The 18,273-nt window shown below is 50.3% G+C and overlaps 1 long non-coding RNA gene across 25 annotated transcripts in view; it reads right to left on the bottom strand.

Annotated features, from left to right (window-relative positions):
• The window catches only part of LOC308630271, a 369,427-nt gene that overhangs the window by 265,756 nt on the left and 85,398 nt on the right, over positions 1–18,273 (bottom strand). The gene's annotated exons all lie outside the window — the stretch shown is intronic.

The following is an 18,273-nucleotide window of genomic DNA, read 5'->3' as shown; positions in this document are numbered from 1 at the left end:
AGACAGACAGGCAGGCGGGCAGACTGAGCTGGCCTTTTGAAAAAGACAACGCATTAACCCACACTTCAGGTGTCTGTAGCAGCCCACAAACACCCGAAGACACCCACTGCTGGGGGAAGCCAGCCAGCACACAGATTAGGCTATCTTCTTCCTTCCCAAGAGAAGTGAGACCCAAAAAGAAGAGAAAACTCAGGAGGACCTAGCTGGATTGGATACCAGAGCATCCAGGTGCAGCAGTGAAGACAAAACAAAACAAAATACCAAACTGTCCAGTGTTGTTTTTAGCCAACCCCAGCCGGACCCCAGGGCAACCAAAGTGGAGAATGTCTAAGCGATGAACAGTCCCACCCCAGCGCCGGGTTCTCCGATAAACTGCTGACAAGGAAACGTCAGCAAGGCAGGGGCTTCTCAACCTCCCCGAAGAATTAAGCTTTCCTGCTGGAAAGCCATTAAGGGGACTTGCAAACTAACACTGCAGAGATAAGGGAAACTGAGCTGCTTGAAGGAGGCAGTCTGGAACCACCCAGAGCCCAGACCTTCCCTGCGGGGGAGGAGGCTCAAAGGGAAAGGTCCGGGTGTCTCAACCTCTCAGTGGGCACCCACCCCCATCCCACGCGCCCCCCAGCCTGGTGGCTGTATGCAGATGAAGATGGGGCTGTCCTATTTACTGCCCTTTGCCAACACAGGTACCTGGGGAAAGCAGGTCTCCAATAAATTTATCTTCAATAATTGACTAAGCAAGATCCTGCCCCCAAAAAAGAATTGCATGCAGTTACTGCCACCCAAGGGAAATGCCCCCCAGGAGATAAGGGCTTCTCTGTCCCTTGGCAAATATAAAAGACACCTCCTGAGTTGCATTCAGCAGACAGCCAAGACTGGGGCAAAGGAGACTCGCCAAAACGCAGTGAAATACATACCATACCCTGCAGCTAAATATTAGTCTGGTGATTTCAAATGCTGACTTGAGGAAAATAAGCAGCTCCAGGGCACCATGGCTAACGGGGAGCTCGCTCTGGGTCTGGACTTAGAGAAACTGGGCAGGAGAGGCTGAGCCACCGTCTAGACAGTGGAAGGGGCGGGATTTGCACCTGGCTCTGCCTGTCTCTTCCTTGGCACTGGGAAGCATAGCCAGCCCTAGAGAAGGCAGGAAGCAAATCAAGAGAGAAGGCCCTCGGGCTCAAGGTGACCACACGCTGGGCAGGTGTCTCTAGAGGCTGCCCTCACCCCAAGCCCAGGAAGACCTCTTCTGGCCTGGCGGCATCAGCACGCCACCCATCTCCTGCATCCAATCCATCCGCCACGCAGAGTCTCCGCCCCGCCGGAGAGCTCCTTGCAGGGGACTGTGGTCACAGGGCTGGTGTCTCTCTCCTGGGAAAGCAGGGAGCAGGCCTGAGTCCTCTTATAAAAAAAAGCCCAGGATCTAGTGGTACCCAGCATACCAGAGGCACTTAATAAGTATCAGTGACATTGAGCTACACAATGGATCAATTCCCGTCTATAAAATGGAAAGAACAGTATCACCTCCAGGGTTGTTGGGAAGATAAAATAGCCCATGAAAAGAACCGCTAACTAGTGTCCTCGTTGGTATAAATACATCCTTAATTTCTGACAACCTTTATGGCTGGTAAACAGAAAGAGAAAAATTAAAGTTGCGATAACTTAGTGCAATTTCCCCACATGCACTGGGGGTAAATAAACATATATACATACGTATGTGTGGGCGCATTTGTGTGGTGTACGTGTGCATGTACGTACATACTTAACAAGACAGAATTGCGTGCAGGTGGCTGTTTTTAACTGACAACAGCAGCTAGCAAAGCTGGACTCAGCACGCTCATCAGGGAAACTGACCCTAAACAGTGAATCTGCACAGACTGAATTGGAATCCAGTGACGTGCCCGCCGAAGGCTGGGACTCCGCCACTCTTGTGGGAGTTTGATGAAGCTGGTGCTGGGAGAGGAGTGAACGGGGCTGTCTGCCTTCAGGACTCACCTTCCAAGTCTTGCAGGATGGAAAGGAAACTCATACAACAACACTTTTGACATGCCCTACTGTTCACGCCCACTTGAGGACATCCATCTCAAACCACCCCTTTGTCATTCTTTCATCCCTCCGTTCATCCCTCGGCCAGGAGGCGAGCAGAGAGGAAGGAGGTAAAACCTAAACTGGACACTCGATTCAGTGCACACCTGTCAGGGACGGGGGAGGAGCTGAAACACGGCCATCTGCACGCGGGCGTCTCCCCACGCCTGCGACTGGACCTCCACTTGCTGTGAGCGCTAGAATCTGGGGAGGTGGGCTGTGGGCGCGTGCCATTCCCAGCAACAGCCCTGGACTGGCCACAGCCGAAAGCCAGGCCCTCCATGGGGCTGTTCCCGGCAACCTGCAGCACACTTGACACACGAAGCCCCGGGATGTGGCCGGAGGAGGAAACCGGGCACAGTGGCCCTGCCAAGTTTTCCAAAGGAAATGAGTAACCCGTAGTTAGGCAGTTACACATCGCCAAGCGAGGAAGTGGCATTGTCTGGGGACCAGCCGAGGGCATTACATAACAGGCACCCCCCTTGCACTCTGGCCATGGCCGTATTTGGGGACTGGCAAAAGCATCTGTTGAGCACCTCTACCCTGTGTAAACACCGGCTTTATTAGGGTGGTGGAGAGAGGTCTGGACCGGAGTCCTACTTGGCTCAGTGCTAGGAGTGACGCTGACTCAGTCTCAGCAGCCCTCATTCCAGCGGCTCACATCTGCTGAGCAGCCATGCAGCCCAGTGGGTAAGCCAGGGTCCAGGGGCCAGGCCACCAGTCTCCACCCCACCACCTGCCAGCTGTGTGATTTGGACAAGGTGCTCAACTGCTCTGTGCCTCAGCCTCCTGAAGCAGGGAAATCCTCGCACCCGAATCCCAGGGCTGCTGAGGATGAACTGGGATCGTACCTACATACACAGCGCTCAGAACAATGCGTCACGCAAAAGCAGCTCGCAGTGATGTTCCAAGTGGGGTGCTGGGGATAAACATCATGCTGCCCGCACCTCTGAAGACAGGTGACACAATAAAAAGTAAAATGAAGGGTCTTGGGGTCTGTGGCAGACTGGACGGGGTCTACTGGCTGCATGTGGAGGAGCAGGGCGGTCCCTTCCCCCAGGGAACTTTGGAAAAGAAAAGGGACAAGGACCTCTTTGAAGCAGCCAGCAGAGGAGGGAGACACGGAAATAAGAAACACTAGGTTCTTGCTGGAGGCGTTGGAAGATGACGGCCGAGTTTAACAAGATCTTAAAATTCATTCCAATTCAGCTGGCACAGTTGGTCATGGCCCATGATGCCACGATTGAGGCGGAGAGAAGACGCCCAAAGGGAGTCAGTTCTCCGTGGAGTCTGCTCTGTACACGGTGCCCGACACAGAGAACGGAGTAACCCACGGTGCCCTTCAGGTACAGTCAGTGTGTCGCTTCCTGCTCACCACCACCCGATTAGGGAGATACTATCACACAGATGCACAAATACGTGTGTGTGTACACACACACACACACACACCCTTTATTTTGAAAGATGAGGAAACCAAGGCACAGGGAGTTTAGGTTAAGGTTTAAGGGTCAGAATTCAAATCCAGGTCTGTTTCACTCTCCACTAAAGGGATTTTTCCTCCTCCACTGGTTGGTTAAATTATTATTATGACTGCTATTATTTTGTTGAGACTTCCTTTTTTATTGAGATATAATTGACATATATTAGTCAAAATTATATTACTTTCAGCTCTACAACATAATGATTTGCTATGTGCAAATATTGTGAAATGATCACAAGTCTAGTTAATATCCACTGACACACATAGTAACTAATATTTTTTAAATAATCACAAACTTAGAGAAAGGTTGGGAGTAGAGTGCAGATCCTTCTTCCTTACACCGTGTGGGAGAAAGTGGCTGGCTGACACCCCATCTCCCCACAAGACTTTGGCGTGTATTTCCTAAAGCCAGGATGTTCTCCCCAGAACCACATTCCACCAGCAAAATCCGGAAGCTGACACTGATACATAACTAACATCCAGTTCTCACACCCCATTCAAGTGTTGCCAACTGTCCAGAATCAAATACTGCATCTAGTTGTCACACGTCTTCACTTTCCTTCGATCTGGAACTGTTCCTCTGTCTTTCCTTAACTCTCATGACCTTGACACTTGACAGATTATAGGGCATTTATTTAGTTTGAGCATGTCCCCTCCATTTGGGTTTGTCTGATGTTTCCCCTGCTTAGACTCATGGTATGCATCTTCATTAACTCTTTTTTTTCTTTTCTTTTTTTTTCCATAGTTGCAAAGCAAGAGTTGGAGGGAAGATTTCCTGGATGAAAGTAAATCCTCTAAGTCGACTGTGATCGTGATGACAAGCTTCACCCCATCATTTTTCACCAGTCAGGGGGTAGCTTATGACTCAGGGAGGGATGGAGCAGCCTGCAGTCTGGGGAGGGACTATGGTTTCTACACGGCCACGGAGATGCTGGCATCATTTACTCGTGCCAGCTTTGCTTACAAATAAAAAAAAAAAAAGAAGAAAGAAAGAAAAAAAGAGAAACCTCAGAGTTCACCTTAAAAAGACCTTTCATGCGGTGCCAGGCCGCTCCCTTTCCCAGCCCCTGCCCCTGTCGCAAAGTACAATACGTATGTTTATCTTGCTTCTAAGCAGGGGGATATTAAAATACTTGAGGATTTTCCCCTCCTAGCCCTGGCATGCTGGCTCCCAGTGGCTGCACGGCCACATATAATGAAGTGCAAAAGCAACAGTCAATTATGGCTTTCGCAAACACAGGGACCTTTCCTGAGGTTGGAAGTCGCATCACTTGAAAGGCTGACTTTCTTCAAACTTCCAGGAACTGAGTGGCCCAGAGCCCGTCTATTTAAAGGTCAGCCCAGCAGCCCTGCTGTATTTGGAGGGCTGCCGCCAACTCGAGCTTATTCTCGGCCCCTCTCTGCAGCCACCGCAGCGGGCCGGGCTGTGAGCAGCACTGTGTTCCTTTCAAAGGGAGGCAAGGAGCGCCAGCGGCAGGGCCAGGGCCAGAGAGAGAGGGAGATGAGAAGTGAGCAGTCGCCTCCCCCTTCGCGGGGGCAACTGGTGGTTAAAAGAGTGAACTCCTCCTCGGCTGACCCTTGAAAGCAACGATCACATCTCAGAGTCAAGCCTCGGTCCCAATTTCCAGGGACATAATCGTCCTTTTTGTCCCCCTTTTAGCTCAGCTCTCTGGGCCTGAGCTCTGGAGGAGCAAATGGAGGGCAGGCGGCAGGAAGTGGCCCCTGGACCCCCTTATAAGGTGACCAGAGGGACCACAGCCCGTCTCACCCACTAACCACGTACAAAACCTTTTGAAAGTGTTTAACCCTTAGCTGGGTGTTAACTCACACAGCTCTGCATTTATTTAATTCCGTGTGCTTGTTTGGTATCTACTTACTCTTCCCACTAGCTGCAGGCTGATTCAGAGATGACAGGTATGGAGAAATCACTGCTGACACAGCATCTGTAATGTGCGTGGGGTCCTATGCATGGGTGGTGGGCACAGCTTACCGGCCCAAAGTCACCCAGCTAGTGAGGGACGGGGTCAGAATTCCAATGCCCACCTGTCTGACTCCAGAACACACTCTCCTATTTCATCAGACCCTCCACACACCCCACATTCAGGAAGTCAAGTCGTGCTTTGCTGGAAAGTATTGATCCCGCCTGCCAGGCGCCAGGGAGGGCTTCAAGGAGGAGATGGCATTTGAACATCGCCTTCAATGGGGCTCAGGGAGAAAAGGAAGAGCAGCCCAGGAAGAAAGTAGGATGTGAACAAAAGCAATGAGACCTGAAAAGGGCCTGGATGGACAGATAATAACTGGCTGCTGAGGCTAAAGCCTGGAGTGGGTGAGGGAGTCCAGGAGTCCTTTGGGACACTCTCCTAGCCCCTGTGTGCTGAACCGGGACTCTGCCCGTCGCTGCCCTGCACTGTACTACCCATTCAAGTGATCCTGAGCCTCGTGACAATGCCGAGAAATAGAGATTACCAGCCAGGGCTTTGAGAAGTCACTGCAGCTGATTACCTGGTTACAGGCAGGCAGGGCTTACACCTGACCCAAGGCCGTCCGGTACCAAGGCTAGTTAGCTGCCCATGTGCCTTCTCAAGTTTTTTTTTTCTTCCTTTCTGCTGAGGTCATTGTGGACACAGGAAAGGATGCTTGTGGGGAATGAAAGGGGGGAGGGAAAGAAAGGAAATAGAGAGGGACGGGAGGGAGGAGGGGAACCACGCCAGGACTATGATTCAGTGCAGACCTTTCCGAGGGTCCGATTAGCCTGAAAAGACTTTGAAACCCAAACCAACAAAACCAAACACTCAGGGAGCCAAGCCAGGGAGCTCAGGCAGAGAATCTCCAAGACGAAACGTCCTCTGAGGGGACCCTGGGAGGGACTTTGTCACAAGCTAGTGTCTTAGGCTGCACTCCCCAGAAACAGATCTTGAGATGGAAATTCCCGTGTGTGAGCTCACGGGCGAGTGTGCTCGGGACAAAGGGGGTGGGGGACGCGGGACGGGCAGGGGAGGAGGGCTCAGTGAGGATGTGGTCTCCTCAGCTGGACCCCAGCCTCAGCCTGATCCCACGGGGAGCTCTGGTACGTAAATGGTACAACAGAGTTCACCCCGCGTTGAAGCAAGGGGGCCAGCCTTTTGTACCCCTGAGTCAGCAGGGGCTGGGGCCGGTGCGGGGGGCGAGCAACTTCCTGGATGAGGCAGCAAATCTCCAGAGAAGGGGACACCAGACCGTGACCTTTAACAGCTGGGGGGTGAGTGTGCCGGTCTGGTAAAGGGGGCCCAGTCAGGACACCAACAGCATCCATTACAATTCGTCATAATTAAATGACTGGGAGATGACCAGGAATGATAACAGGCCCTGTTTTTTTAACACTTCCTGCAGAGTTGGGCTGCCTAAGCCAGAGGCTGGGCCTAGGCTGAATCAGCCTCTCAAGGGAGTGTGGAAACATCTGGGATTCTGATAGACACCGAGGGTGAGCACAGCCCTAGGACGAGAGCTGGACGGAGATGCACGCCTGGAGGGAGGGAGACAAGAAGGCTGCTTTGGAGAGTCAGCTCTTCTCTGCTTCTGCCTCCTAAAGAGGGTCAGCACGTGAAATCAGATGAAACGGGCCGAGAAAACAACCTCATTCTCCCACTGTCCCGCCCACAAAAATCTAGCAGAATGGCCTATGAGAAGTGTGGAGATCTGTCCAAGAGATTATATGGTCAGATATTTCCAACGAATTACCAGATGGGTTTTGACTGTAGGCCTGGCATACAGTTAGTGCTAAATAAAAGCTGAGTGGCTTGTCAGCTGTACACTTTTTAACTTCCACCTCAAGCTTCAAGTGAACTTCCTAAGCCTTTTCCAGAATGATGGAGAGCCTCATTTGTGAATGAGTTTTGCCTTCATCTCATGATTCTGAATTGGCCGCATCTTGATTTTTTTTCAACTAAAGAGTTTTGTTGTCTGCACATGTCTGACAACAGATGAGAATAAACAAAACGTGGTCTCTCCATGCAATGCAATATTGTTCAGCCATGAAAAGGAATTTAGTGCTGATACATGCTACTACTTCCAAGGATAAATCTTGGGAACATTGTGCTAAATGAAACAAGCTAGTTACAAAACACCACTGTGTAGTTTGAGTCCATGTGTATGAAACGTCCAGAATGGACAAATCCATGGAAACAGAAAGTAGATTAGTGGTTTCCTAGGGTTGGGGGACTTGGCGGTAACTGCTAATAGATACAAGATTTCTTTCTGGGATGATAAAATGTTCTAAAATGGATTGTAGTGATGGTTGCCCAACTCCAGGAATATACGGGAAACCACTGAATTGTACACTTTAAATGCGTGACTTGTAGGGTATGTGAATTGCATCTCAATAAAGCTGTTACTAAAAAAAAAGAAAAGAAAAGAAAGGAAAAGTTTTGCTGTCATATGAAGGAATGACAATCATGTCACCACCAATGATGGGTTCCAGCCACTGTACGGACATGTGAGCCAGTGGCTCCTGAACAAGCCCCAAACACACCCTCCCACCCAAAAGAGAGAGAAGACGGCACCTCTCTGCAATTCATTTGGCCAAAAGGCTGTCAGAAAGGCTGCTGTCCCCTGCCCCACAAAAAACTCTGAGCCGCACAATCCAATGCCACTGAAGAGGGACAACACAACAGCCAGCCAGGGACTCTTATTTTGTCTCCTGCCCCGAGCAGCTCCTAAACAGTGGGAGTTAAATATTTATAAAGCAGCCACCGTTTGTTTAATGTTCAAACTGTACTTGCGAAGTCCGATGCAGGGAAATGCTGAAGAGACAGCTGATTATACAACACAGGGAAGCACCACGCCGGGGAGCCTGACACTTACCAGGACTCCGGCCTCACCTTCCAGCCGGCCTCCTCCTCTCTCCTCAAAGTGCCCGCAGGTTGGGAGGGGTCTCCAGTGTTTAGCCTCCTCTTCCCCAGTGCCCACAGCGTAAGACAAAACAGCCCTTTTCGCCAAAAGCTGCAGGTCGCATGGCTCTTCCTGGGCTGTAAGCAGCTCCTGAGAAACTGGGGTGCTGTAGGGTCGAGGTCTGCCTTCACAGACCCCACCGAGCAGAAAGGGTCGGGGACTCCCAACTGGGCCGGCGGCAGGCATGTGTAGACGAGGAACACCTTCTGAGGCCTCCCCAGGGTCGTCCTCCGCGTGCTTGTCTGATACCCGGTGCCACGCAGCCCCAACCTGAACACCGGACAGCAAAGGCATGTGTTCAGACGCAACTCCTGGGCCTCGCATCCCGTTTCCACCTGCTCCGCCTCAGCTGCCCCCGCTGCGAAAGATGCCCGAAAGGCCCACCTGCCTTCCAGAGTTACTCTGAAGCATTAATAAGATGGTCCTTTAAGGCATCATTACTGCGACGATGAGGGCGACCACCACCACCTGCTTCCGACTCCTGGCTCCACCCTCACCCCACTGTGACCTCTGCAGATTCCAGTCACTGTCCCAGCCCTCCTCAGTGGCCTAATCAGCACATGAGCATAAACAAGACAGGGGGAGGAAATGTTCTCTGTAGGCTACAAAACGCTGCCCAAAACACACGTCAGGTGCTCTCCGCACTGCCGCGAAACTGAAGGATGGGGAGGCGGCCGCTCATGTTTCCCAGCTCTGGGACCCCCATGACTCCTCTGGGGCCTGGACACTTGGGAGAGTGGCTAATACACGGAGATCACATTGCCAGTTGCACCGGGAAAAAGCTTCACCAGAATCTCCAAACTGCCTTCTCCATTCATTCTAGGAATCCCCACCCATCCTGTTTGCCCCAGGTCGGTCCAGAAGTCAAGGGAGAGGGAGGGCCAGCTGCCGCCCTGTCCCTCCGGTGGACAGTGCTGAGCGCGGGGGACACGGGTGTACAGGGGTTCTCCCCTGCACATGAGCCAGACTCATAGGGGGGTCTCTGATGAACGCAGTGATGGGGGAAGAGGGGGCTGAGAGATGCAGAGCAGGCAGGGAAGAGGGAGCGGAGGATGGAAAGACCTGGGGACCTGGGACCGAGCGGACAAGAGGACCCAGAAAAAAGCCGCTTGAGGCGAAGCCACTTAAAATAAGGTCCAGATATTTAGGGCACATGTGTGTCATGGAGAGGGAGGAACTTTATCTCGAAAACACAAACCGCCCACCATCTGCTTCGCATTCCCGGCTCTACCTCTCATTTGGCTGCGATCTTGGGCCACTCAGGTCACTTGTCTTTTTTTTTTTTTTTTTTTTTTTAATGCACATAAAGTTACTTTTTTTTTTTAATTTTATTTATTTATTTATGGCTGTGTTGGGTCTTCGTTTCTGTGCGAGGGCTTTCTCTAGTTGCGGCAAGTGGGGGCCACTCCTCATCGCGGTGCGCAGGCCTCTCACTATCGCGGCCTCTCTTGTTGCGGAGCACAGGCTCCAGACGCGCAGGCTCAGTAATTGCGGCTCACGGGGCTAGCTGCTCCGTGGCACGTGAGATCTTCCCAGACCAGGGCTCGAACCCATGTCCCCTGCATTGGCAGGCAGACTCCCAACCACTGCACCACCAGGGAAGCCCCAGGTCACTTGTCTTATAGCCTGTTTAGGGGGACAACTTTACCTTGAAAAAGGAAACAGTTATAAACTATTCTATATTCATAAGTTAATTTATCCTGTATACATTATAAGCGTATAATATATCATGGGTAACTTAATTCTAAATATAAAATAAGCTTCGGCTGTCTTATACTTAAATTTGAAGTTGTCATTTAAAACTCTGCTCTGAGTGTTAGGCCACCAAAACAATGAATCAAATCAACTATACTTCAATTTAAAAAAAAATAATAAGAACAATGAATGAATCTGACCCCGAGGCTATTTTAGCACACGTTTTCTCACAAAATACAAAATTTCTTCATCCCTCATGATAAAAAGGATCGTTTGCAAAAGACCTTTCGGGACTCTGCTAATGTTCCCAGGCCTCTCTTAATCCTTTTGGATTTTTCAATCACTCTCTTATTTTGCCTAGAGGGTCAACATTGTTCCTTTCTCTTCTCCACTGTTAGCCGGTCTGATTCTGCCAGGCTCCCCGAGGTCTTCCCAAGGGCAGGACTCAAGTCTCTTCCTGCTTCTCTTTCCTTAGAGCTTATGGCTGAGCTTAAGTACCTGATATTTACCCTTCAGTTCCATCTACAGTTCCCCCCTCCCCCACCCATCGTGAGGTCCCATGAGGGCAGGGACTTGTGTCTACTTTGCTAGAGGCTCCCTGTGTCACCCCTGGTATATCAGACACTGGATCAGTGCCTGGCACATAGCAGGAAGGGCACGTGATTCAAGCAGCTCACCCACAGCACCTTCTGCATCAGGAAAACCCTGCAGTCTGGGCAAGACATGCAATTTCTGGCAGTGGATCCGCTCTGGATAGAACAAGCCCTGTCACCCGACTCTCCCAGTGCCATGTCACTGAACAAGTGGGCAACCATAAACAGGACGGACACTTAGATATTTTATTAGCTGCACATGGATGAGCCAATCGAAAGGCAGGGTCTTTCGAGATGCAGATGGTCTTTCTTTTGAAATACATACTCACAATTCTACAATTTCTGATTTCCATTTCTTTAAAGTAGTGCAAAAGTGAGTCATCTGCAAAACATATGGAATACAGCTTCCTTAGAGTTTTACAATATTTTCTTCCTATTTTTTACAGCTGTTTTGCCTCTAAGTGATTTGGTGACAACTTTTTAGCAAATCAACGTTTTCCGTGCCTTCCAAAATACTAAACTTAGTATTCATGCAACAGCTCAATTCTCATCAGTTTATGTAATATGCAATTACCAACACAACTCACTTTTGGCCAGCACAGTAATCAAGGGGTGGTAAAAGCCTTGCCGGCACACCAGTATCAATAGCTGACATTTAACGGGTGTTAAAGAAACACTGTTCTAAGCCTTCACATGTATTAACTCATTGAATGCCATAATCACCCTGGAAGGTAGGTACTAGTATTAGTCTGATTTTACAGATAAAGCATACAAGCACAGAGGGGTTATTTAACTTGCCCAAGGTCACACAGCTGGTGAGGCAGAACAAAGCTTTGAATAGGGGAAATTGGGCTTGTGAGTAGCCCACCAGCCCCGAGCCTTCAGTGAGCCTGGGGTCTCACTTAGTTTGCTGTGCAAAGGGAATGGGCAGCGAGGAAGCCACATGGAGGTCAGTTAAGAGATTCTGCCACCCTTGCCCTGGACTGACAGATGTTTACAATGTCTGGCAATCAGTAAATGACTGATTCTCTTCAGATGTGGGTGGGTTGGACGGACATGAGCGGTGAGTTTATGAGTGCACAGTTTCATGTTATGATGACTTCTGCTTCCCTGGGCAATCTGTCTGCAGGAGCACAGATAGGGAGGACTCCTCAACTTGTGTGTGGCTGGAGTGTGAATGCTAGTAGGGTGGGGGGGCAAGGGTTGAGGCTGGGTTCAGAGTTAAGGGCAGATGTGTCAGGCCAAGGGGTTTGGATCTAACCCCATCTAGAGATGCTCCTCCCTGTGCGGGGACTGGCCAGAGCGTGCTCCCGGCCTGGGGAAGCTTCTGGCAGATGGCCTGAGAGTCAGAGACACGCCCCCCAAACTGCTGGCATGCAAGGCAGTGCAGGAGGAAAGGGGAGAGAAACCAGAAAACGGGATGGTGAGCTTACAGGTGAGGCCTTGTGGGCTTTCTTTCCACTTTCTGACCTTCCTAGAAACTCCTGGGGCACCCACACTGCTGGGCCTGGAAAGGCTGACCCACACCTTAAACAGGTAAGGCTCGGAGAGGGTGAAAACCCTGAAAAGAGGCTCTTCCAGGCGGAGCAGAGAAAACACATCCAATCTTCAGGCTCTCAGTTTAGTGTCCTTTCCACTGCCCTGTGCCACAGTCTCTAACTGAGCCTGAGCGGTAACAGGAAGGCCCCCCTCAGACAATTTCACAAAAGGAGGGAGAAGCACTCAGTCTCCAAGGGCCACCTCCTGAAATCCAGACAAACTGATAAAGTGTCACTGAAAAAGTAACTTTCCAGACTAGAGAGTTAAGAAGAGGGAATGGCTTTTGCTACCTGATTCCCTTCCATGTGATAGAAGAAGTCACCTCTCTCTCTATTTCTTGAAATCATCAGCATCAAAGAGGAACTCAAGGGGCTTCCCTGGTGGCGCAGTGGTTGAGAGTCCGCCTGCCGATGCAGGGGACATGGGTTCGTGCCCCGGTCTGGGAAGATCCCACATGCCGCGGAGCGGCTGGGCCCGTGAGCCATGGCCGCTGAGCCTGCACGTCCAGAGCCTGTGCTCCGCAACGGGAGAGGCCACAAGGGTGAGAGGCCCACGTATTGCAAAAAAAAAAAAAAAAAAGGAGGAACTCAGGGATCGTTCTGCTCCTCAGTGGGCTGAAAAGGTACAGCCAGTACATCCTGTGTGCTGGATGTAGATGATGCCATTTAGCTTTGTCCTTAAATAGTGCTCAAGAGCTGGGTAGTGCTCAAGGTCAAGTGGCATAACTCATAACTCGTGCCACCGAGCTAGGTAGGTGGTTAACCCATTGGAGGAGAAGATTCAGAAAGGACATGGCATCTGCCTTCATCAACTTAAAGGGGTTTGTTGCCTCAGAGGGCCCCAAGGATCAGAACCCAGAGATCTAGGACAGGGCACCCATGCCTTGGGAGAGGGAGGGCCATTAGAACTGTAGGCACCATCTTTCAAGGGCAGTGAGTACCCCGTCAGTGGAGGCAATCAAGGGTTGATGGGACAGACAGGAAGCCAGGTTACTACAACTGGGGATTCAATTTATCTCATGGGTGATTAGATGGAAGTACAGCACAGGTTTTATGAATGAATCAAGTCTTAAGCATTTGCTCCTTACATCAGGAATGGACATGGGAAAGACATACAACCTGGCGTGTTTCAGAGACTCAAATTACATGGCCTAACTCTTGGTTGGTTTACACACACACACACACACTCCCCTTCTCTCTCTCCCTCCCTCCTTCCCTCTCTCTCTTTCTCTGCAAAGCCAGAAGAGTTGTATGGGTGGCATACGCAAAGACTCCTTTCTTCATCGAGCCATCTGCCAGTCACTTACAGGGGACCTACGACCGTGGCAGGCACTGTATGGAGAATACAGTGAATAATGCAAGTCTCAGTACCAGTCCTCTAATGCCTAGAGCACAATGGGTCAAGTTCATCAATTAGGGTAGAAGCCAATGAACACTTCTGAGAGTCTCCTGGGCTTCAGACGGCGCATACGGTGAGCTGTAAAGACCACTAGAGTCGGTGGTAATATTATCCCACTGACACAGATCAGAGAGGACAAACCTCCTAGGTTCACTCAGTGAATAAGTGGAGAAACCAGCATTCAAATCCAGCCAGCCCTACCCAACTCCAAAGGGCACACTCTGTCCATGGTCCCTCCCGGAACAGCCATACACAAGCTGCTACCGACGGGAACCCCCCTGTCGCTCCGCCAGGAGAGTCAAACTTGCCCTGTGGCCTCCACTAAACCATCCATAGCCGGCGAGGGTCACTCTGCCGTTTCCTTTATACTTTACTATTGGCCCAATTCAATTCCAGTGGCACTGCCCGCCCCGGATGCAGGCCAAATATAAGCTGGGCTTTGATAGCCGAGATGAAAGGCAGGGTTGCAGTGAGCCTGAGGTCCGAACAAATGTCAGCTGCTTTCATCAGGAAAACCCTAAATTACCCACTCTCACACACAGTCTTTCATCTCCTACCGGGCAAGCAGAGGCTGCTTATTAGAAAAGCTGCCTTGTCCGCACTCTCCCTTGAGGGGGACGGGGTTGCGGGGTAAATGCCGGCGTCACCCTCGGAATCCCTGCACCCTCAGGACCACTCTGAGGAGCGGCTGGGCTGTGGGAAACACAGGCTCCACTCTGCCCTTCGCCACAGGATGCTGACACACGGGACAGACAGGAGGTCTGTCCGGGGCCCGGCCGCCACTGCTGCTTGGGGAGGGAGCTGCCAACAGACGGCTGTCCCGGGGCGGCCAAGCCACTGGGCCTCCTACACGGAGCCCCAGGAAATGGAGGGCGGGGACTGCAAACAGAAATGCACAGGAGGGCCCACCGGCCCCTCTTTCTCCCTTCTTTCTTTCTCTCCCTCTTCTCCAGCAAAGCCGGCAATTGAGAATTCCACATCACAGATTCCTGTGGCCAGAGGGGGCCACTTGAGGTCATCACCGACACTGCTCCCCCACATCGAGACAAGCCTGTCCTGAAGCTGTGGCAGGAGGAGGCCACAGTCCTCGGCAAGGATCTCATGGAGAGGCTGCGGGCCTCCTCGGTTGCTCCCGGAGCAGGCCTGTGCCTTTCTGGACCACAGCACTCATTGCATTTGCTTGGCCTCTTTTAGTCCAGCTTCTGTGTCCCACTCATGCCTGTGAGCGTGTAAGGCCAGGGACCGGGTTTTAATCTCCTCTGTAGCTTCAGGACTTGGCATTATGTCAGGTCCGGGGGGCTGCTTAGTAAAAGTGGGTGCGTGGGTGGATAGCAGATGGTGCGTACAGGCAGAAAAGGGAAAGAGAGACAGAAGATGGGGCTATGGAACACGCCCACTGTAGACGGCCAGAATCATGATGAACTTTGGGTCCAAAAGGGACTTGAGAGATCCTCGAAGCCTCACCCCCGTTCCTCATCTGGCAGATGTGAAAACTAAGACTCCAACGCATGTGGCCTTGCCAAGGTCACATGACTGAGGGTAAGCCATCCCCAGTAACACGTAGGAACTCTGGGCAGCCTCAGTTGGCAAGAATAAATGCGATCCATCCTGCTGTCAGAACCAGGATGACACTCACGCTCCCCTGACTTGTCCGTGGAGAGGCAGTGACACTGCCTCCGCCATGTCAAGCTCCTTGCTCCTAAAAGTGTGATGGAATCGGGGCAGAAGAAATGTAGGTCTCCCGCCGTTATAAGGGAAGCTTCAGGCGACAGCCCGACGACGCCCACCAGGAATGCCAGTCCTGCTTCCATTCTCTTCAGGGTGAGTGGGGACTAAATCAGAGCACTTTGATCTTCCTCCATTCCATCTCCCTGCAATAATTCCTGCTATGAAAGAAAATCAGCCAAAATCCAGAAACCAGGACGAAATCGCCCGTCTCCAGCTCAGTTATGAATAAATACAAGCATGCCTCGGAGATATTACAGGTTTGGTTACAGACCACGGCAATAAAGAGGGGCGCACAAATTTTTTTGGTTTCCCAGTGCATACAAAAGTTACGTTTACACCATAGTGTAGTCTGTTAAGCATGCAACAGCGTTATGTCTAAAAAAAACGATGTACATACCTTAATTTAAAAATACAAAAGAAGGGCTTCCCTGGTGGTGCAGTGGTTGAGAGTCCACCTGCCGATGCAGGAGACACGGGTTCGTGCCCCGGTCCGGGAAGATCCCACATGCCGCAGAGCGGCTGGGCCCGTGAGCCATGGCCGCTGAGCCTGCGTGTCCGGAGCCTGTGCTCCGCAACGGGAGAGGCCACAGCAGTGAGAGGCCCGCATACCGCAAAAAAAAAAAAAAAAGAAAACCAAAAAATTACAATACTAATCATCCAAAGATCACAGATCATCATAACTAATATAACAGCAATGAAAAAGTTTGAAATATTGTGAGAATTACTAAAATGTGACACAGAGACACTTAGCAAATGCTGTTGGAAAAATGGCGCCGATAGACTTGCTCGACGCAGGGTTGCCTCAAACTTTCAATTTGTAAAAGATGCAATATCTACGAAGAGCTATAGAACGATGTACGCCTGTACAGACAAATCAATTCACAACGATTTCCTGACGACCTACTGTGCGTTCAGTCCTGGGCTGAGTGCATACAAAGGACAACTGTAAGTCTAACTCCTGGACCAAGCCCACAATTGAGGTCCCTGACTGCTTACTGCTCATTCATTGAATTGTTTGTGCAACAAATCATTGTCGAGCGCCAGCACGGACCTGCCCTGCACTGATGACCCAGGAAGGACATGAGGTAGGTGTTCTCATTCTCTCCCATTGCACATTTAGGGAAACTGAGGGTTTAAGAGAATCAACCAGGATCACACAGTAGAACGATGACTCAAACCCTTGTCTTCCGTCTTCTTTCAGCTACAAATCTTTGCTTCCCTGTAAGGGATGTGAGGAGTCCACGTTAGAAAATGATCCCTGTAGAAGCCGGTGGCCAGAGCAGTCTGGACCTCAAGGGACCTGGCTATGTGGGAAGCAAAGGGCAGACATCTCACAAACAGACCTAGAACTGAGCTCCTCAGGCTCGGTGCAGCCCGTCCCATGGGGCTTAGAAGCTAATACAAACAACACGACACAAAAGCCTCTGTGTTGCCGAGAAGGAGCATAGAAACGTGATCAAAGGCAGGTCAGAGTCAGACAAACCCTAGGTCCACTTGTGTCTGGGCCACTATAAACTGAGTGCCTTAGCTGAACCTCTACTTTCTCATCTGCGAAATGGTTATAATGGGGCCTGTACCTTCTCTATAGAATTCAGTGGGATCAGGTGTCAGACACAGTATTTGGTGTGAATCGAGGGCCCATCATTTCCTCTTTTTACCTAAGGGGACCTGCAATGCCACCATGTTTGTTTGTTTGTTTTAACTGAGGTGAAGCTCACATAAAATAAAATGAATCATTTTAAAATATACAATTCAGCAGTGTTTAGTACATTTACGATGTCGTGCAATCACCACCTCTAGTTCCAAAACATTTTCATCACCCCAGAATAAAACCTCATTCCCACTAAGTTACTCCCCATCGCCTCCCACCCCAAGCAACCACCATCTGCATTCTGTCTTTATGGATTTATTCTGGATATTTTCATATAAGTGGAATCGGAGAATATGTGACCCTTTGTGTCTGGTTTCTCTTACCTAGCATAACGTTTCCCAGGTTCATCTGTGTTGTAGTATGTGTGACTACCTCACTCCTTCTTATGGCTGAATAATATTTAATTGTGTATATGTACGTGTGTGTATAGATAGGTAATGGAATATATATTCCACTATACTCCATTATATATATATATATATATTCCACTGTGTGTGTGCATGTATATATAGATATATACATGCACACACACCGCATTTTGTTTATCCATTCATTTCATCCATTGATGGACATCTGGGTTGTTTCCACCTTCTGTTGCGAACAGTGCTGCTATAAACATTCAGGTACAGTTTTTGCGTGGGCATATGTTTTCAACTCTCCTGAGTAATACCTAAGAGTGGAATTGCTGGGCCATACGGTAATTCTATATTTCACTTAACTGTCTTCCACAATGGCTACACACTTTTACATTCCCACCAGCAACTCACAAGGGTTCCAATTTCTCCGCATCCTCGCCAACACTTGTTTGTTGCCGTTGCCGTCCTTTATTAAAGCCATCCTAGTAGGTATTAAGAAGGGATACCTTCTTAATTTTTTATTTCCATCTTTTCATGTGCTTGCTGCCCATCTGCATATCTTCTCTGGAGAAATGTCTATTCAAGTCCTTTGCTCATTTTTAAATTGGGCTGTTAGCCTTTGTGGCTGAGTCCTCTGTTTTCCTTGAGCAAAGATGCGGCTAACTTGTGTGCTGCCCCAGGACTAGGGATCTGGTGGTGACGGGCCCCACAGACAGGCAGCGGGCAGGAGAGGACACAGATGCTGGAGGCTCGGGAGAAGGTCCAGGGAGGCAGAGATGAGGTCAAAATGGCCTGGGAAGCGGGACCCGCGAGGAAGGTTAGAGC

Source organism: Mesoplodon bidens, assembly GCF_964165515.1.
Source record: "Mesoplodon bidens genome assembly, chromosome: 16".
Classification (NCBI taxonomy): domain Eukaryota; kingdom Metazoa; phylum Chordata; class Mammalia; order Artiodactyla; family Ziphiidae; genus Mesoplodon; species Mesoplodon bidens.
This window is presented reverse-complemented; position numbering and strand designations above follow the sequence as displayed.